This window comes from Myodes glareolus, chromosome 23 (genome assembly GCF_982192425.1).
Source record: "Myodes glareolus chromosome 23, mMyoGla1.1, whole genome shotgun sequence".
NCBI classification, from domain to species: Eukaryota; Metazoa; Chordata; class Mammalia; order Rodentia; family Cricetidae; genus Myodes; species Myodes glareolus.
The window spans coordinates 6687870-6708289 of record NC_142048.1 but is presented as its reverse complement, the minus strand read 5'-3'; the positions used below and the strand labels follow the sequence as shown (position 1 = coordinate 6708289).

General features: G+C 42.6%; 1 long non-coding RNA gene across 1 annotated transcript; it reads left to right on the top strand.

Moving 5' to 3' along the window:
* Positions 1-2: 2 nt before the first annotated feature.
* LOC146890654 (uncharacterized) lies at positions 3-8757 on the top strand. The gene is made up of 2 exons (XR_014998559.2): positions 3-1970; positions 6684-8757. It is a non-coding gene; the product is annotated as an uncharacterized LOC146890654 (long non-coding RNA).
* Positions 8758-20420: the final 11663 nt, after the last annotated feature.

Below are 20420 nucleotides of genomic sequence, written 5' to 3'. Positions count from 1 at the left end.
CCGAGCCCGCGTAATGCAGGCAGCGTGGGCCTCAGGGCTGGGGTCGAGCCTGGCTGCAGCCACCAGATTCAACCAGGGCCCTTCTGCAGTGCGTCCGGCTCCTGAGCAAAGCAGGGCACCGCGATTGAGAGACGGTCACTGCAGACACCATGCGTGGAGAGCAGGGTCTTCTGCACCACGGACTGTTCAAGAATGACTGATCGCTGACATCCAGAGAAGTTGGTGAAAGGCCCTGCGACAGCGCTGGAGGCTGCGCCCCAAGGGAGAGGTGGCTCAGTGTCTGTCCTACAAGTTAGCCTCGCTCCCCCCACCCATTTCCCCACTCATCCCCCTGTGTCATTTGCTCTGCTAAGACTGTCCTAATTCCAAAGACGGCTTGCATCCAAAACTTTGTAAATTGTACTTAAGAGAATTAATAAGCTAGTGGCTGTTTTTGCTGCCCTGGGTAGTGGTGATAGTGCCTTCATTAAGACGCTTTTATTTACAGAAGACCAGAAACCCCTTTAACCCTTCAGTCCCACTGTGGCTGAGGGATGTCTACAAGGACCTCTGGTGGCCACATCCCCACAGCAACTCAGCTGAGATTTGTGGAAAATAGAAAAATCCGTCTTTAATAAACAAAACATACAGTAATTTCTCTGACTACATCAAAGTACTACGAGTTAGGGAGAGGATAAATACTGCATATGTGCATACTTATGGAGACACAAGTCAATAGCCACAGGTTAGCTCCTAGCAGCCTCAAAAGGCAATTAGACGGCAATTTCCATCTGCAGATGGAAGTCACTACCTGGAGGGTGGGTTGGTTACTGGCTGTGTTAAAGTTTTTCGATTTCACACTCTGTTACTCTGTGGGCAGCCAGGCAACATCTTCAGAACCTTGGTGATAGATACGTTGTTATTGCTTTGGTTACTTTTGCCTACTGAAGCAGCTCTCATCTCTCTGCTCAATGATGTCTCCAGAATCATGCAACAAAGTCAAGCATAAACTTCATTTTGGGAAATGGGTTAGAAAACTCGATATGGGTTGCTCTGGCCCACGACAGACATGCCCTGTAGGCTTCAGAGCACAGACTATGCCGGACGAGCCAGCATGAGGAAGATGGAGAAGACACATCGTAGCTATAACAATCTTTATATTACTCTACATAAAAGAAAGAGGGAGATCGTTCAGGGCTGATTGCAGCTACTTATGGATGCCTAGCATATGAAGGTACCTCAGGTTACTGCTTTCAAACTTCGCCCACTTGAGTATTGACTCTGGAGCTCAGCCAAGGTTACCAATCATGCCACTGCACAGCCGCATACCAATTCCAAAGCCTGGTTTATTGGACTGGTGTCCCTCAGTTTCTATATGAATACTATAATACTATACTTGTCTACCTATACTCATCTATATATAGGAAAAATAAGTGAATTGAGAAAGTGGTAAAACTATGGAACTAAGTGACAGCGTCTCTGAGAAAAGGTGCCTTCTCCTGAGTGAACAAGAGAGAAAGTAGATTTACAGTGTTGTCTCCCCAGGAGCTTTTCTTACAGAGTTACATCATGGACACACTTGGTCTCCATGACCAGGAAAGGTGGCCCATGCAAAACCGAGCAAATAAATCGGCAGAAAGATGGGTTCCCATACCCTAGGACCAAGGACCAGAAAGACTGAGCAGGACACTTAGCCAAATGTAGTTTTGTTTTATTTAAAGATAGGGTCTCATGACTCAAAGTAGCCAAGAATGACTTGGCGCCCAGCAACGTGGTGCTGACTACTGAACCTCCGAGACGAAAGACAATGTGGTACTGACCGCCAAAATCCATGAGAAGCCCGAGAAAGGGACAGGATGAGAGAAACCATGAATGCTGACCGCTGAAGCCCGAGGGAGACTGGAGAAAGGATGGAGGAGAACGTGAGGCTGATCCACGCACCCCAAAAAGCAAGGAAGAAGGGACCAGACGAGAAAAAAATCAGTGGATGTGTGAGTATTAAGCCCTCAGAGGTAGAGATTAGAATTTAAAGAAATCTAGAAAAGTGGGACAAAATTTAAATCGGGAGTAAAAACTTGTAAATATAGAAATATGGGATAAGGAAAGAGTGTTCAGTTATATATGTTGGTAACTAAAGGAAATGAGAGTAGAGCAGAAACAATGACAGAGTTATTAAGAATCTGTAAGTGTGATAGACGCAGAATTGCAACTTTTATTGCTTGCTAAAATAGTAGGAAAGGTGACGGAAAAATGACTTTTGGCCCAAGAATCACCAAGTTACCACTGAGATTGAGTAGCCACATGCTCACAGTAGCCAGCTAATCTAACTCACCTGCGGGTAAAAGGCAAGCAGGAGCAAGAGTAAGTGTGGAGAGCATTTGACCTCACACAGTCTATAGAACAGAGGAGAGGACTCAGAAATTCTCCTAATTTTATGATTTACAAGTTAAAATAAAAAGGATAGTTAAAAATCCGCCCGCCAGAGCTCGGGAAGGCAATCTAACAAAGTGAACCTGTGTCCTACCCCCTGCCATGCAGCGCAGCTTCAACTGAAGGAAAAGGGACAGGTTTAAATTAAGGTAGCCTCTGAGATAAGCAGGTTAAAATGCTTTTTCATTTCACAGTTTTGATTCTTTGTCAAAAGTCTGCTGTTTGTAGGCAGGTGAATTCGTATCCAAGGTGGATTGATTTCAGTACTGTGGCTCTGTAGTGAAGTTTAAAGTCAGAGATTGTAATGTATTCAGAAGTTCCTTGGTTGTACAGGATTTTAAGATTGTTTAGGCTATCCTGAGTTTTTGCCTTTTCTCATAAAGTTGAAGATTGTTTTTTGAAGTCTGTGAAGAATTTTGTTATAACTTTAATGGACATTTGCATTTAAATCTGTAGATTGCTTTCAGTAAGATTGTCAATTTTGCTATATTGGCGCTGTCTTTACAAGAGATTAGGAGATCTTTCCATTGTCTGATGGCTTAAATTTCTTCAAAGATTTAAAGTTCCTGTTATACAGGATTTTCAATTTGTGTAATTAGAGTTACTCAAAGATATTTAAGGTATTTGTGGTTATCTCATTTATCAGGATACATTTGGGTTGTTTTCAGATTCTGTGTATGATAAAGTGATTCTGCTATGAACATGGTTGAGCACATGTCTTTGTGGTATGGTTGAGCATCTTTTGTATATAGGCAAAAAAGAGGTATAGCTGAGTTTTGAGGTAGTTTGTTGCCTAATTTTTCTGAGAATTCGACATACTAGGATCCAAAGCAGCTGTTCCAGTCTGCACTTCCAGCAGCGGTGGAGGAGTTTCTCTTAAGCATAAGTTGTGAGCAGTAGTTTTGATCTTGGTCATTTTTACAGGGATAAGATGGAGTCTCAGAGTTGTTTAATTTACATTTCTCCAATGGTTAAGGGTGTTATATTTGAGCATTTTTTGAATGTCTTTCAGTCATTTTAAGTTCATCTATTGAGAGTTTTCAGTTTAGGTCTGTAACATATATTTTTATTGTATTAATTGTTCTTTTAATGACTAATTTCTGGAGTTCTTATGTTTTTGAAGTGGATTAGTGACTAGTGAAGATTTTCCTATTCTATAGCCTGATATTATGTCTTGTTGACTATGTCCTTGCTATACAGAAGCTTCTCAGTTCAAGAGATCTTATTGATTGTTTCTCTCAATATGTATGCCACTGAGGCTGTGTTAGAGTTGTACCAGCGCATTCAAGTGTTAATTCTAAAATTTTCTTCTATGAGGTTAAGTATTGTTGTTTTTATGTTGAGATCTTAAAAAAGAAAAGAGAGGAGAAGACAGATTTGGTTCGTCTGATGATGTATTGTTGTAACACAGCCTAAGCCATGCAGGGTTAATTGTTGCTCTTGAGAAAGTACAGAGGCACCCGCCTTTTCAATATCTAGGTCATATGTTATACCCCAAAGAAATTAAGCCTCAGAAGACAGAAATTAGGAAGGATGACTTAAAAACTCTTAATGACTTTCAAAGGTTGTTAGGAAATATGCAATGACTAAGGCCTTATTTAAGGTTTCCTACAGGAGACCTCGAGCCTCTAAGTGAAATACTTAATGGAGACAGTGATCCAAATTCTAGCAGGCCGCTTTCAGAAGCTGCCAAACAGACTTTCTCACAGATAGAGCAGGCTATACAGGAACAGCAGGTGTGCTACATTGATTACAGCAAAACGTGGTAGGCATGTATTTCACCTACAAAACTGGCTCCTACAGCAGTCTTATGGCAGAATGGACCACTGCTGTGGCTACATTTGCCTGTATCACCAGTAAAAGTATTCAATCCTTATTTTGAAGCAGTAGCATGCTTAGCACAGAAAAGCAGAATGGAATCTAGGAAATATTTTGGCAAAGAGCCAGCTGTAATCAATGTTCCTTACACTAAGCAGCAAATTGAATGGTTATTTCAAAATAGTGACTCATGGGCAATTGCATTTGCTCAGTTTCAAGGTCAGATTAACAATCTTTTCCCAGCTGACCAGTTACTACAGTTTACGCAACAGCATTCATTCATTTTTCCTAAAATAGTAGCAAAGAATCCCTTAAAGGATGCTTTGTTGATTTTCACTGATGGCTCCTCTAATGGAAAAGCTGTTTATGTAGGCAATGGCGAAGGACACGTGGTACAGACTGAACCAGCCTCAGCTCAAATAGTGGAGCTGTGGGCAGTAGCTCTGATATTTAAGAATTTTGCTAATAAGGCTTTTAACCTATATACTGATAGCCGGTATATTTATGAAGCATTGCAAATCTTGGAAACTGTGTCATATATAGGAACTAACAATGAACAAGTTAAGATATTGTTTCAGCAGATTCAGGAAGCCATACAAGGTAGAAAGTTACCATGTTTTGTGGGGCATATCAGAGCACATTCAAGTCTTCCTGGTTCATTAGCTGAAGGTAATGCTCTAGCTGACGAACTTACAAAAATAATTGCTCTATCTCAGGTTGAACTTGCACAGCAGTCACAGGCTTTGCACCATCAAAACATCTTAAGTTTAAGAAAGCAATTTAAGCTGACCAGAGAAGCTGCTCGTCAAATTGTTAAACAGTGTGAAAGATGCCCACAATATCTACCTGTGCCTCATTTGGTGGTAAATCCCCGAGGACTGCTTCCTAACCATATATGGCAGATGAATGTAACTCACATTACTGAGTTTGGAAATTTGAGATATGTGCATGTGACAGTTGATACGTATTCAGGATTCATGATGGCCACAGCACAAACTGGGGAAGCTGCCAAGCATGGAATAACTCATTGCTTGAAATGCTTTTTATGCATGGGAACCCCAAAAGTAATAAAGACAGACAAAGGGTCCAGATATGTTAACAGCTTTTCAAAAATTTTTTACTCAGTGGAAAAAAAGATATTATTATATATTCATAGATATTATTATATCTATGATAATATAAAAGATATTATAAAAGATATTATTTTAATAGATATATTAAATATCTAGATAATATAAAAGATATTATTATTATATATTCATAAGACTGGTATTCCATATAATCCTCAAGGACAAGGAATTGTGGAGCGTGCACACAGCTCCTTGAAAACACAACTCCAAAAAGTAAAGACAGGGGAATTGTATCCTCAGATGCCACACAATGCCTTAAATCATGCATTGTTTATGCTAAACTTTCTAAATGCAGATGTCCATGAGCAATCAGCTGCGGACAGATTGTGGCATAACAGTACAAAAACCACATTTGCTAAAGCAAGTGAAAGACCCCCGATATTGGAAGACTCTCACTCAAGCCTCGGAATAACGCGACCCCCCCCAGTAACTCACAAGAGACCGTCCTTGCTGCAATCACACGAGGTTTAATGACAAGGCGACAAGACGGGAACCAGTACACTGGGGCCGAGACTCATAACCCACGCAGGGGAAGAGTTTGACCCCAAGTGTTGGGTCCCTAGAGGACGAGCCTTCGCACCCCCACTTGATCTGTTTTGCACTATTGCACTTGGTTGAAAACAGGAACAAAAACAGGAACAATCTGTTGTTTCCAGCAATGTTTCTAAGGCTGTTTACCCCTAAGCCATTGAGTTACGGTGATGAGCTTCCTGCTTTTGCTGTCTTGGCCTCCCCTGCTGAGGGCTATATATACTGTGTGAGAAAGTGGAATAAAGGCTTGTCTGCAGAACCTGAAGTTGTGTTGCGTGTTAATCCCGACGTCCCTCGCTCAGAAGAACGACAGTTGCCTTTCTGGCGCGGCACCCGAGTGACCAGGAGAAGTAGTTTTTATAGGAAGAAACCACACAGCCCAGTAATCCGAAAGGGGGACAGGGAGGGTGTCACAGAAAATTCCAAAAATTCCAGTGATGATTACAAGGGGGCAACTCCCTGCCTCTCAAGATCATTCTCAAGGTCATCACCAGCTAGTTCCTATTCTAAAAATACCAATGATCATTACTAGGGGGAATCTCCCTGTTTCTCAAGATTACTCTCAAGATTACAATCTACCTTTATCTTCAGCTAGTTCCTGAAACCCTGAAACTGGCTAATCCTAGATTTCTGATTCTTCTCTTCCTGCTAGATTTTTGGCTCTATTTTCCTGCTAGAGGGAATCTGGATTTATCCAGGTCTTTCACAAGGTGGAAGGACCCTTGCACTGGAATATTGAAAGAACCCAATCCCATCCTAATATGGAGTCGAGGGCATGTCTGTGCTTTCTCACAGGATGAAAATCAAGCCAGATGGCTTCCAGAGCAACTGATTCGGTGCACTCAGAAGAAGGACAACGGACTTGAGGACAGCTTAGCTGACGACCACCCAGCAGGAGAAACTGAATGAGAAAGGCTCCAGGAGGAACCGGTAACCCAGCCTGCCAACTCGCATTGCTGCAGGGAGACTTCAGACAAAGAGATCCTGCTGAGATGAGCTGACTGTGGTGTCTGCAGCTGGCTGTGGTGTGAAACCTGTTGCTTTAGAATGAAGATACTATTGTTCTTTTTAAAAATAATATGATGATGGGATGTCCCGGGCAGCTCGCGGAGCAGCTGCTAGTGGCTGTGGGTCTCTGCAAGATCTCCAGGGTGGCAATGCCATACGGCTGGGGGAGTCAGGGTCCCCAGGCGAGCGGCAGAGTCAGGCGGCTGGATGTGGTGGATGGCAGAGTAAATAAACATAAGGCTATACATAAAGCTAAACATTTATTACTTAAAGAAGGGGAGACATAGACAAACATAGAGAGAGAGGGAAAACACATGTGCACACGGTAAGAGATGGACAGGAAATAGAGGAGCCAAGATGGCGACAAGGTCAGAAGTGGCTGGGGTAGGCGTGGTTAGCTCTTAAAGTGACAGCAAAGAATAACAGATACAAACTGAACATTTGAGTGTTCTCGGTTTATGAGACACAGAACTCATTTTGAATAAAATATTAAACCTAAGAACTAAGAACTAAGATTTCCCCTCAGGGAAAGAAAGACTCAATAAAGAATGATAAAAAACCCCTCTTCACTTAACAAGGGGGAAGACTAAGGGTTTAACAACTGCACAGTGACTGAAAATGGGATTTAATAACAGCAAATGGTATTATACTCTTAACGGTAATGACCTGATATTTACAGCTGCATATAAGGTTATGAGGAATATCTGGTAATAACCAGTAGTGCTAAATACATCAGTAATGACCGAAAAGAATATGAAATTATGGTAAAGAAAGAATATGAAAGAGTTGGTAATGACCAACTAAATATGAAATGATGAATAATTGAAGAGTTGGTACTGACCAACTAAATATGAAATTATGATAATTGGAGAGCTGGTATTGACCACCTAAATATGAAATCATAAATAATTGAAGAGCTGGTATTGACCAGCTAAATATGAAATTATGATATGAAAAATTGGAAGATCGGTACTGACCAATAATATGGAAAAAATCATGATTGTGAATGGTTGCGATTGGAAATTGCTGAAAAAGAGGTTGTGATGGTGAATGTTGAGAGTTGATGCGTATGCTGAGAATGCTGAGAGCTAAGTGATGTTCTGTACCAGCAGAAGAAACATTTTCAACTCAGGAAATTCTACTCTCCTTTAAAATAGGAGAATATAGCCTTTGGGAGCATAATTATTCATAAAGCATTATGATATATCCTGACAAAAGATATGGCTGATACACAGGGCCTGAAAAGTATATTTCTCTCCACTAGTCTCTTTTCTTTACAGAGATCAGCAGTCAATGACAGGTTTGAAGCTAATTCTCCCCAAATGCCTAAGACAGGGGCTCGCATATATGAATGCCTGTTCCAAAGACAGGAAAATTTGGGTAAATGAAGAGGACTTTGCCCAAGCCAGGCGTGATCCATCTGTCCTGTTGCAGAAGCACAGGAGTTATTAAAATTAATAAGAGAGAGTGGATTGTAGGCCCATATTTCTTATTGGTGTAGCAGCCAGGCTCTGAAGCCATTGGGCGGATCCGAAGTGATCATGTAGCCCTGCAGACAGGCCATCTCTGCCTGACAAAGGTCAGGATGTTGGCTGCTCCCTTTCTTTGTAATCTAGAGGATGCCTTATAGAGATGCTAATTCAAGCCTACGTGACATCTAGCATACTCAGCAGACAGGTAGATGTGGACATGACAAAAGGCCATTCACCTGGTTGCCTACGTGACAGAATGCTGGTGTATTTTACCCGCTCAATTTATGTGTTGATATAAAAGCTGGCTGGAGAATAAACGGAGGAGATCTTCAGGGGAGATCTTCAGGAGGAAGAAGCCTGAGATGCCCTTTTCCGTAATAATGGTGCAAGTTGTGTCTGGTTATTCCTTGCGCCTCCGTTCCAGTTAGGGAAAATAGATATTTGTGTTGGAGCCACATGGGCTCCAACAATGACTTTCAACCTCGGGCTCCTGAGTGCAGGGAATGCAGACATTCACCACTGAGGCCAGTACTGGATGAGAAAGTACAAACATCCAGGCAGTGGTGGCACACGCCTTTAATCCCAGCACTCAGGAGACAAAGGCAGAGTTTGAGGCCAGCCTGGTCTATAGAACAAGTTCCAAGACAAGACTGTACCCTGTCTTGGGGGTCGGGGGGCGGGAAGAGAAAACAAAAGAAAAGAAAAAGGAAGAAGAAAGGGAAAAACATCAAGTGAAAAAACAAAAACTTTTTTTTCTTTGAAAGACAGTCCTGATATGTGGTCCACCCTGGTCACATATCCTTCTCCTTGGCCTCCTGTGTGCTAGGATTGTGGTCATAGGCCTTCCTAGCTGAAACAAATTTTTAAAATTTACTACTTGCGTTTTAGCTTGTACCTGAAAGGCTTTAGTGTGAAATATCTTTCACAAGCATGATTTTGAATTAAATTATAGTGTTTGAAGGATGTAATGATGATAAATTAATGTCATATTGCCAACATAGGGACACTAAGGGAAAACAGACAGTTTTAGAAATAAGTGAAGACACAATAGCAGAGTGGCATCTGCATTGGATTGGACATCAGCACAGGGTGGCTTCCAACTTGTGGTAATGCTCCTGCCTTAGCACCCCCGGTGTGAGAGTGTAGGTGTGTCCATCACACTTAGCTTCTTTTTTCTAGTCGCCTGTTTTAGAGACTGAAAAGCTGTCGAATGCCAAGAATGGAAATATTTCACATAATTCTAATCGGGTGTCTCAGCTTCACCAGGATCCTTGAGCAGCCTGACGCAGGCCATCCAGGAGCGGAAGAGGCAGTTGGGAAACCCATCCATTAAGGCACGATTGCTTTACTTTCTAAGAGAGTCACTGACTCTCTTAGAGTCGTGTTGACTCTATCTTTCAATTTCGGTCCACTAACCAGGGTTATCTGATTCTCGGATAACCACAGAAATGTGCTGTGTATTCAGAGGTGAGTCATTAGGTACAAGGGGTTTTCTGTGCAGAGATTAGAGATCAGCCAGAGTGTGGTGGTGCAGGATAGCCATTAATGGAGGGTTTAATTATATTCTATACAGTCTACTTCCAACAACCTTGGAAATAAGAAATAGAATTCTAACTAATGTTTCATGCAAAATGAATAACGTAAATAGGAGATATATTCCTACGGAAAGTTCCATAACTCAAACACATAAGGGGCTCAACTAATGTCTGCTGACTGAGTGAGGGATACTTTTAACTCCTTCTAGCGGTCTCTACATTTACATCTTTAAACGCACATATCATCAAAATGATTATTTTGGCTAGGCATGGGCAAGGGGAAAGCAGAGGATCTTGACTTTAAGGCCAGCCTGGGCTACCTAACAAGTTCACAGCCAGTTGAGTTATACAGAAAGATCCTATCTTAAAGAAAATAAGCAAGGGATGGGAGGCAATCTAGAGGGGATGCACTTACCCAGAATGTGCAAGGCCCTAGGTTTGATCCTCAGTACACCCCTCAAAATAAATTAATTGCTTTTACACAATATTTTCAAATTTACATTATTCATGCTCTTCTTTCAAGAGCAATTCAGGAGGTCTGGAAGGAGGAAGTATCCCTCCCATATTACTCTTTTCTCCACATGACTGGCAGAAGCCATCCTCCTGCTGGAGTGACATTTCCAATAATGTAGCTAGGACCTCAAAGAAAAACTGTCTGGCACACCCCACACTTCAGAGGTGGCTTTTCCACCCTGTCTCTGTGTCCTATGTGGACTCTCAGTCTGGAGAATATTACCTCATTGCAGAAGGTCATACAGAAAAGCAAGGTGTACGAGCAATGTACCAGGAAGCAGTTCACATCTACCTGTATCCCTTGGACAGAAACCCAGATGAGCAAGCAGAGGGCTGATCAAAACAGAGTCTTTCCTTGCCAAGCTATGTGCATCTGCTCATCAACATCCAGAGATCTAGCTCACCCAAGGCCTTTAATCTCAAATAGAAACATTTTCTTCCTTATTTTCCTTTAAATTTCATATGATATCTTAAGTTATTTTGTAAACATGTTTCTCCTTTTAATTGGCATTTTTATTTGTGTACATGTTGTGGCAGGTGAGCCACAGCCTTTTTATGGAGATCAGAGGACAATCTAATAGAATTAGTTCTCTCATTCTACTCTATGGGTCCTGGGGAACAAAATCAAGACATCAAGCTTAGTGGCAGGTGCCTTTGCCTGCTGAACCATCTTGCTAACTCTCATCTTCAAATATTAAATATTTTCCCTTTAGTAACTCATGTCTCTAAAGGTCACAGAAAGATTCCCCTAGTTTTTACTTCAGGATTAATGTGTTTTAAACTGGTGGATAGGCTTGTTTGAAATTATCATCATTGCCCAACCATTATCATCATCTTAGATCATTTATTATTTAGGTCAATCTCTATAAAACCCCTGTCCCGCTTTCAAGTCCTTAATCTGTACCCTTCCACTGGCTGGAGATATACTGTAGCAAACTCCCCGTAATAAAATATGCTCCAATGACACCCGTTATTGTAAGAATCTTTATTACTGACAGTAAGGTAGGATACACAGAGGAGTGCCCGAAGTTCTTCGGAGAGCTGCTGTAGGATGTGTCAGCACTAAACAGGGGAAACAGCTTGGAGACAGGAAGAGCAAGGACATTAAGAATCAATAACTTCCTCAAAGAAAAACTGCCTGAGGAAAGCAACACGTGGGATGACATCCCAAACGAAAAAGACAGAAAGGCAAAGATGAGAAACCGTGCTTTCCCAATGACAACAAAGAGCATCGGTTTCTGGCTTTCTTGTTTATCTCAGTTCTAGACAGAACTGCAATTCACCCAGTCTAGCCACATAGAGGGAGCCCAGCAGGGCCTTTGCCTTCAAAACTGAGGACCTCACAGTGCCTCCCTGGCTTCAAGAGACACACTTAGCAGGAAATGCATTAGTCAAATCTTTACTCAGTTACCCACAGCAAGTGAGACGGTTACTGTGTGCCACAAACAGTGGGAACAACACAAGTCCTCACCTAGGAGCCTAACACCTAGTGGAGAAGTCTGAACCTAGCATTCCAGAGCTCAGAGGAGAGAAAAGAAAGGCTGCGGTTGGGTAGCCTGCTGTGAACAGTGGCTTTTGGAAGGGACCTTGCAAAGCAAGTAGGACTTTGGTAGGCAGAAAAAAGAGGGAGGTAATCTCCAAGATGACAGACACCCTTGACCATGAAGCATTGTAGGGAAAGACTGAGAAAGTCCGGAAAATAATCAATATTCCAAATGACCAGGACATATGGGACATTTAGGAAGAAAGATGAGAAGCATCTCAGTGGCCTGAATCTAGATTATGTGGAACTCTGACTGCCAGATGAAGACTTCATTATATGAATTTTTGTGGCGTGCCAAAGTGTACAAAGAAGTGGACACTGTTGGTTGCTTAAACAGCAGTGTTCTTTATTGATGGGAGAGCTCTGCTTTCACTCCAAGCACATCTCCATGAAGCCTTAAAAGGAAGGTCAAAGCTGCCACCACCTGGAGCTAGAGAGATAAGCCAGCAGTTAGCAGCAGCACACGCTTTGCTAGCAGAGGACCCAAGCGGGGTTCACAGCTCCCACAGTAGGCAACTTAACAGAGCCAATAACTCCAGCTCCAGGGAAACTCAGTGGCTCTGGCCTCCACGGGCATCTAAACTCACAGGCACACACCCTGAGGCACACAGACATACACAAATGCCATGAGCTATAGCGAGGTAGGAAGGTAAATCACGATCAAAGGGGACATCGGCATGAAAGAATGACTAAACCTCTACAGAATCTGTGGGGTGCCTCAGAGGAGACGTCTGGATATTAGTTGGAAGCGAGTTCAGAAAAGACCAGGGTTAGAGAGAGGAGGGTAAGAATGGAAGACTGTCCCTTGACAAAATGTCATCTCAAAATGAGTGAAAAGGTGAGCTGAGAGTCGGGTGACAGGAGGAAGAGGAGAGTGAACCTGTGGGCGCCCCAGCTCCTAGACAAAAAGGGCACCATGGAGGAAAGCAGAAGGGCGGGGCGAAACTAAAAAGTGGGATACTTGGAAGACCTGGAGTTTCAGAAGGTGGGGTGCTGGTCACAGCATAGAGTCCTATAGCTAGATGGGTCTAGAGAGATGGCTCAGGACACATACTATCTTGCAGAGGACACAGTTGTGGTTCCCAGCACCATATCCTGTGGTTTACAACAGCCTGTAACTCAAGTCCAGAGGATCTGACATCCTTCTCTGACTTCTGAAAAGTCGCATCAGACACACACAGTGTGGCTGCACAAGCTAATTATAGAAAGAGTTGCTCTGAGTTTTAGTCGTAAACATCTGTGTGGTTACCCTGACATTTCACAATGAGCCCAACCTGATTTGCTGTGAATAAAACCACAGAACTCGCAGGACTATGAGTAGTGACCCTGTCACTGTATACAGAATTCCAAGTGTGCTTCAGTCTTGACCTAGAAAACCAATAGCAACTAGAAATAAGCAGTAAGAAACAGGGAACAATTCATTAGGAACTAAATCTTTATCATTTATTCTGTCTGCTTTCAGCAAATAACCATTTCAGCAATGCACTAATTTGTTATATGCCTTTCATGCTACTAAACCTCTGACTGAACTCTGCGTACTTCAGAGATAAGATAGAAAATAATGGAATTGGGGGGAAAATAACGTTGGTAGGTCCCTTCCTTCCTCAGCCCTGCTGCCACAGACTGCAATAGTCACCCACCTCAGTTCTGATAAAGCAGTAGACAAAAGAAGCTTAAAGGGTTTATTTTGGCTCCCAGTTCAAGGTTACAGTCCATGATGGTAGGGAAGTCTTGACCCCAAGAGCTTGAGGCAGCCGTCATGCTCCATCTGCCGTCAGGAAGCCCAGTGACTAACGCTGGGGCTCGCTTGACTGTCTCCTTTCTGCACGTATAGGACCATGGCTTATAAAATAGCACCACCCACAGTTAGGGTGGGCCTTCCCATTTCTATTAATCAAATCTTGAAACTTCTTCACAAACATGTCCAGAGGTTGTCTTCTAGGTGATTCAAGATCCTCTCAAGTTGACAATGGGTATAAACTATCGCAGATTCTCACCTTAAGACAGGGGTCCCGAATTTACCCTAAACACATCTAATTATATGTTGAGAACAACAGTGCCACCTAGGACCAGGCTGTCCTCCCAGTCTGGACCTGCACTGAGTCTCCACCTACTGCCAGCTGTACATCCCTACCCCCTCGTATCTCCTTCCTGCCGCAGGAAACTCTTAACAACCCACTTGGCTGCCTGCAAAATGAATTTCCCGTCCAGAAACAATCTCTGCTCTGAATTCTGGGAGCTCCAGCCTGGGGCCTACCGTTTTTTCTTCCTCTGGTTTCAACCCCCCCCCACTTCACTACTATTCCCCACCTGAACCCTGCTCTTGTATTGACAAATAAAATTAACATAGAGTTCTGTATCTAAGACCCAGGACCTTCTCTGCCCCCTGAGACCTGACACTCATTCCTAAATCCCCTCAACACCACAGCAACACTGCTCACACCAAAGTTTGCGGAATCCCTTTGCAGATAAGTTTGTTACGTGACTCCAGAAAGGCCATGGTTGCCGCTGTTAGCTCAGATCCCCAGCAGCAGAAGCACTATGATCATTGCCGCCGTCGTCATCCACTGACGTCATGGTTTGTGTCCTGTAACTGCTCTTGTCACATGCGCATTAACACGCCCATCACAGCACTGTAAAAAAAACCGCAGCATGAGCTTTACGACCAGCAGAGCCGACAGAATGAGACCCTGTTTGAAACCTACACATGGGAGCAAGGTGCAGAGATACAGAGACGAGCAAAGAAAGAGGAGCAGAGACAAAGGGAGAGAAGGGGAAGATTAAAGAGGTCGCACAGCTTCCTCAGCTTAGCACAGACAGTAATCCCAGGACCATGATTTACCCTCAAGTCACCTTTAGAAAGAACTCACGAAGTCTTTCAAAAGACTTCGTATCTATACAACAACAACAACAACAAAAAAAACAGGTTCTAAACTTTTGAAATTTTATTTCAAAATGTACTTTTACATTTGTTTATGTGTGTGTGTGTGTGTGTGTGCGTGTGTGGCCAGGAAGGCCAGAAGAGAACATTTGATCCCCCTAGAGCTAGAGGTGGTTGTGAGTCCCGTGACGTGGGTGCTGGGAACTGAACTCCAGTCCTCTGAAAGAGCAGAAAGTGCTGATAACTGCCAATCCTTTTTTCCAGCTTGGCCTTGGACTTACTACTTACTATGTAACTGAGGCTGGCCTTGAACTTCTGATCTTCTTGCCTCAGCCTTCCAAGTACTGGCTCATGGGTCCAAGTCGCCAAGCCTGGCTTTTGTGTTTGGTTCTATTGTTTTGTTATCTTGACATAAGGTTTCACTCGACAGCCCAGGCTAGCCTAGAATCCACTATACAGAACAACCGTTTGTCTCTCCAGTGCTATCCTCTTAAAACAAGATAAATCCGGGACAGAGAGACAGCCCACAGCCCCCAGTCCAGCACTCCGCTGTCTACCTCAGGCTCTCTAACGATCTGGGAACAGTCTCCACCTTGTCTCACTCCTGTTATGTGAGACAAACAGGAGTTTGTCCATATCTGTGACTTCTACATACACAGGGTCAACTAACCTCAAATGGGAAACGCGTATCCATATTGAACATATACAGACGTATGACCTATCACTATTTTCTAAGCAATGCAACAGTAGAACAAATGAAATAAAACAGCATCGTGTTAGGCAATGAAAGTCACTTAGAGGTGACAGAAAGCACACAGAAGGACATTTGTAACTCTATGCAAATTCTCTGCATACTTCACACAAGGCATATGAGCCCCTTTGGGTTCTGTAAGAGCAGGGTGTCCTGTCCCAGTCTCCCACAGAGACAGAGGAATGACAGTACTGCAATGAAGAACTCACGTTCAAGCTGATGTGAATGAGTGAACGTTGCCCCCCCCTTCCGACTCCTCATCCTACATCAGTGCTTTGAGGGAATAGTCGATGTCCTGTCCTCACCGTAGTCTCCATTTCTTAAGCCAGCATCCAGGGTCTCACAATGCTTATGTAACCAGATACATAATCAGCGTGTTCTCAGTTTCTTAAGCAACATCTGGAGTCACATGGTGCTTGTGTAACTAGATCTGTAACTACATGGAGAAACATTGTTTCTTTTCCTCCCACAGGATAGCAGGTTTCTCCTTCCTGTTTGTTTGTTTGTTTGTTTACTAGCATTTTGGAAGACAGCCAGTCCTGGAATGTAAAAACAAGGCTCCCCTTCAGACGCAGATCTTACCTTGATGGGCTGGAAAAAGACAGATCACTCACCCATGGATAAAGCACTTTTCGGAGAGCATTGCTGAACTCCTGCCATGCTTTGGAGAACAATGCTGAGGGAAAGAGCGGGAAGCCCTCAAGATCCATCATGCTAGACAGTTCTGTGTTTGCACTGCAATATGGTGATGATAAAGCAGCCAAGTAAATACAGTAATAATACTGCACAGTAGATTCATCAAAAGCCTGGGCATATTTCTGTTTACTTTTTGTCTCTTTCAAAGGCTGCTGGAAGCAACTCCTTCCTGGAACAGCCTAGCTGAAGCTACAGTGTATCAGCCTCTCCACTCAGCCTCGCTTCCAGTCTTGCTTTCAATCAATCCACAGGTGAGATTTAGGCAGTGAGGGCCTAAGAAGTTGTCACATGAGCACAGAGAAGGGTTTCTAGTGAGTCTCAAGAGTATGTGCTTCCTGACACCCCAGTGCAACTCAGACTCCCTAGCTGCAGGTAGTGGGGAGTCAGCTGCTCTACTGTGGAGACTGAAGGAGAACAAAGTCTGCTTAGAGACAGAAGCCGGCCTCATCCTAGCTCAGATCCTCCTTCCGAGGCACCACCCACCAAGCAGCTTCTCATGGCAACAGTTAATAACAAGAAACTAACATACCATTGAAATAAACTGTCAATATAGTCACAGTTCACCTGAGTAAATGTGATGGCTCTCCCAACTTTTGAAACAGACCAGCTGGAAAGGATAATTTGGAGCTGACAACCAAGCTACAGACACATAAATAGCTCTGCTACTTATTTTAGCAATACACACGAATGTACCAAACAGTAATTATTGCATCTGCTTGACTTCTGGAATCAGATAGTGTACGGCATACTGCTTACTGAAATGAAAGTCTTTTTTTTTTACATCAACTTAAAGCCTTCAATATACTTCCTTAGAGGTTACTTAAATTAAAAGAATAACGATGGAAAATAGTAAGAACTGCAGAAAAACTGGAAAGCAAATTCATTTCCAGTCGATAAGGGAAGTAAAAGCAATGCAGACTCTGGAAAGGCCTTTGATAAAAGCTCGCTTCTTCCCGATTCCCACCAAGTAAATGTTAGGGAATCGTTTAAAGACTAGGATTGAGCTATGCTGCATTGCTCACATGCGTGGGGGTGCTTCCATGTACATCCTCAGCCAATGCCAAAGGAGAAGGGGAAAGAATGAAGTATGGGAGAAAAGGAGGGAGGGAGGAAAGAGGACTGAGGACTGGAAGATTATAAGGAAGGGATGGAAGGATGGGGGAGAGAGAGAAATAAATCCCTGCTATTCTGCAGAATAGTGAGAGAGCTTTTAAAGAGCCCAACCCACAGTATTTACCCATTTAACCCAGCAGTTCAATGTCTACATAGTGACTTAGGGAAAAAAGGAAATAAATATGCATACAAGAGAATTCTACAAAATGTCCATAGGAGCACAGAAATACAAACGTCCACAGCAGTTGTATGAAGAAAGGACTTATGGTATTAATGGGGACCGGTGGTGCGGCCCCACATGTCTCTGAGAACCCACAGGCAGTTTAGACTTGCTTGGAAGAATGAGAAACATTTTCTTCACTGGTGTAGCCACTGGCAAATGGCTCCTGCACCTTTAGTTATCTTAGTCAGACTCATTCGATCACCAAAACTTTAAAAAGTCACGAACAAGGTTATATTTAGGGATATATTGTATGTGCATATGAATATATATGTGCAATACCAATTAATGAAAACAGAGGACAAGAATATGACAGAGAGTAAGGATGGTTATATGAGAGAGTATGGATGGAGGAAAAGGAAAAGAGAAATGTTGCAGTTATGTTACAATCTCAAAATAAAGAGTTAAAGTCATGAAAAGTGTTAGAGAGATGACTTAGTGGTTAAGAAAACTCATTGCTCAGGTTAAGAAAACTCAAAGTTCAGTTTAAAACGTATCTGGCCCTGGTCTTTAGAATCTGAAACCCCCTTCTGACATTTGAGGACACTGGGCACATGCATGGTATATATACGTACATGTAGGCAAAACAGTCATAAACATAAAATAGAATATGTCTTTTAAAAATGTCATCCAATGGAGCTAGAAAACATTATTTTGAATGAGGTAACCCAGACACAGAAAGACAATTATCACATGTACTCACTCATAGGTGGTTTTTAAACATACAGCAAAGAAAGCCAGCCTACAAACCGCAATCCCAGAAAACCTAGACAACAATGCGGACACTAAGAGAGACTTACATAGATCTAATCTACATGGGAAGTAGAAAAAAACAAGATCTCCCGAGTAAATTGGGAGCATGGGGACCTTGGGGAAGGATTGAAGGGGAGAGGCGAGGCAGGGAGGGGAACAGAGAAAGATGTAGACCTCAATAAATATCAATAAAAATGGTAACATATCCCAAAAAATGTCATCCAAGAATAAAAAGAACATTTAGGTTAGGGAAGAGAATTAGCAAGAGGGAGGAAGAGATAGGAGAGGATAATTGGAGGTGAATATAGTCAAAATACAATGTATACATGCATGAAAATTAAATCCATTATTATGTGTAATTGACATATGCTAATAAAACTAAAAAATAAAAACTGTAAAATAGAAAACAGATATTGAGCCAAAAAAAAAAAAAAGAATGAATCTCAAAATAATGATGCGGAATGAAAGGAACCACCCCAGACAAAGCACATGCTAATTCTATTTGTATATAAATCCAGGAAATGCAAGCATGCACAGGCTGCCTGACAGGAGGCAGATCAATGGCTGCTCTGGTGTGGATGGATGGAAGACAGGAAGGAAGGCTTAGAGCAGGCACGCGACACTTGGGGTGATGGGTATCCTCACATCTTGATGGGGGTGACGGTTTCACAAGTGTGTACAAGTCAAAGCTTAGCAAATTGGCGGCCATCAAGATGGCTCAGCGGATAAAGGCCCCTGGCGAATCTGAGCTGAGGCTTGAGGCCGATGTGGTGAAAAGGGAGACCCAGTTCCAGAAAGTTGCCCTCTGACCTCCCATGCTCACCAAGGTACATGCATGCCCATACATATACACATGAGCATATGAAATAAACACAACTGACCAAACCTCACACTTTAAGATGTGCTGCTAGTTCTATGTATAGTTGTACACCAACTATGCTTGTGTTCAACCCGCATCCCATGGGTTCCCTTTCCCCAGTGTAGCTTTAAGTGAAAAGGACATCAAGTCACATTGTCAAGAGGTCTGACACCCCTGAACGTCCCTCAGGCTGTGTGTGTCTGCAGTGCCAGCCCTTGAGAAACCGAAGCAGAAGAACTGCAGTGAGCATAAGGGGTGGCTTTGACTTCATAGAGCATTTCAGGCCTGCCTGGGCTACACAGCGAGATCCAAACTCAAAACAGACAAGTTACAAAAATTTAAGTTCTTAGGTTATTCCCAGTGTACATACATAACAGACTGACCTCAACAGTATAGAGAACAATAAAGAACAGAAAAGTTATTAAGAAATGCTTTGCTTTGAATGCTGGTTTTTATCTGCTTCTATGTAATTTTATAGCTATAATTTTATACAATTTAATTTTTAATGATTTGGGGTAATTAGCTAATAAAATTTTTTGAAATATAATAGTTGGCTCCCAAGAAGAGATATACATTTCTGGTTCTGTTCCAGCCCTAAGAAATAAAATCCTCTAGGTTTTGGACCCAGGAGTTTGCATTTTAAAAATGTCACTAGATGGCTCTTATTTCAGATACTGATAAAGGTTCTAGTTACATCACTTTTTTGGTGGTTGTTTTGTTTCTTTCAAGACAGGGTTTCTCTGTGTAGCCCTGACTGTCCTGGAACACACTCTGTAGACCAGGCTGACAGCAAACACACAGAGATCCGCCTGCCTCTGCCTCCCAGGTGCTGGGATTAAAGGCGTGGGCCACCATCGCCTGGTGTTTCTAACTGCATTATTTTTAAGTTGTCATTGTTTGAATATTCACATCCCCTCCCCAGTATATAGAAACATAGTCCTGAGTGCTGAGCGAGTGAGTGGCCACCAGGTCATGAATGAGGGAGTGCCTTTAAGAGGCAGCAGGGAGGCTGTCTGCTCCTTTCCCTGTACAGTCTTGGTCTTGGATTCCCCAGTCTCAGAACTGTCAGGAACTATCATTTATAAGTGGTTCTGTCTGTAGAATTTGTCAGAGCAGACAAATAAATACAGTTCTAAAAGGCAACATGCTATGAGGAAAGAATAGTTAAATCTTAGGAACATCAAAGTT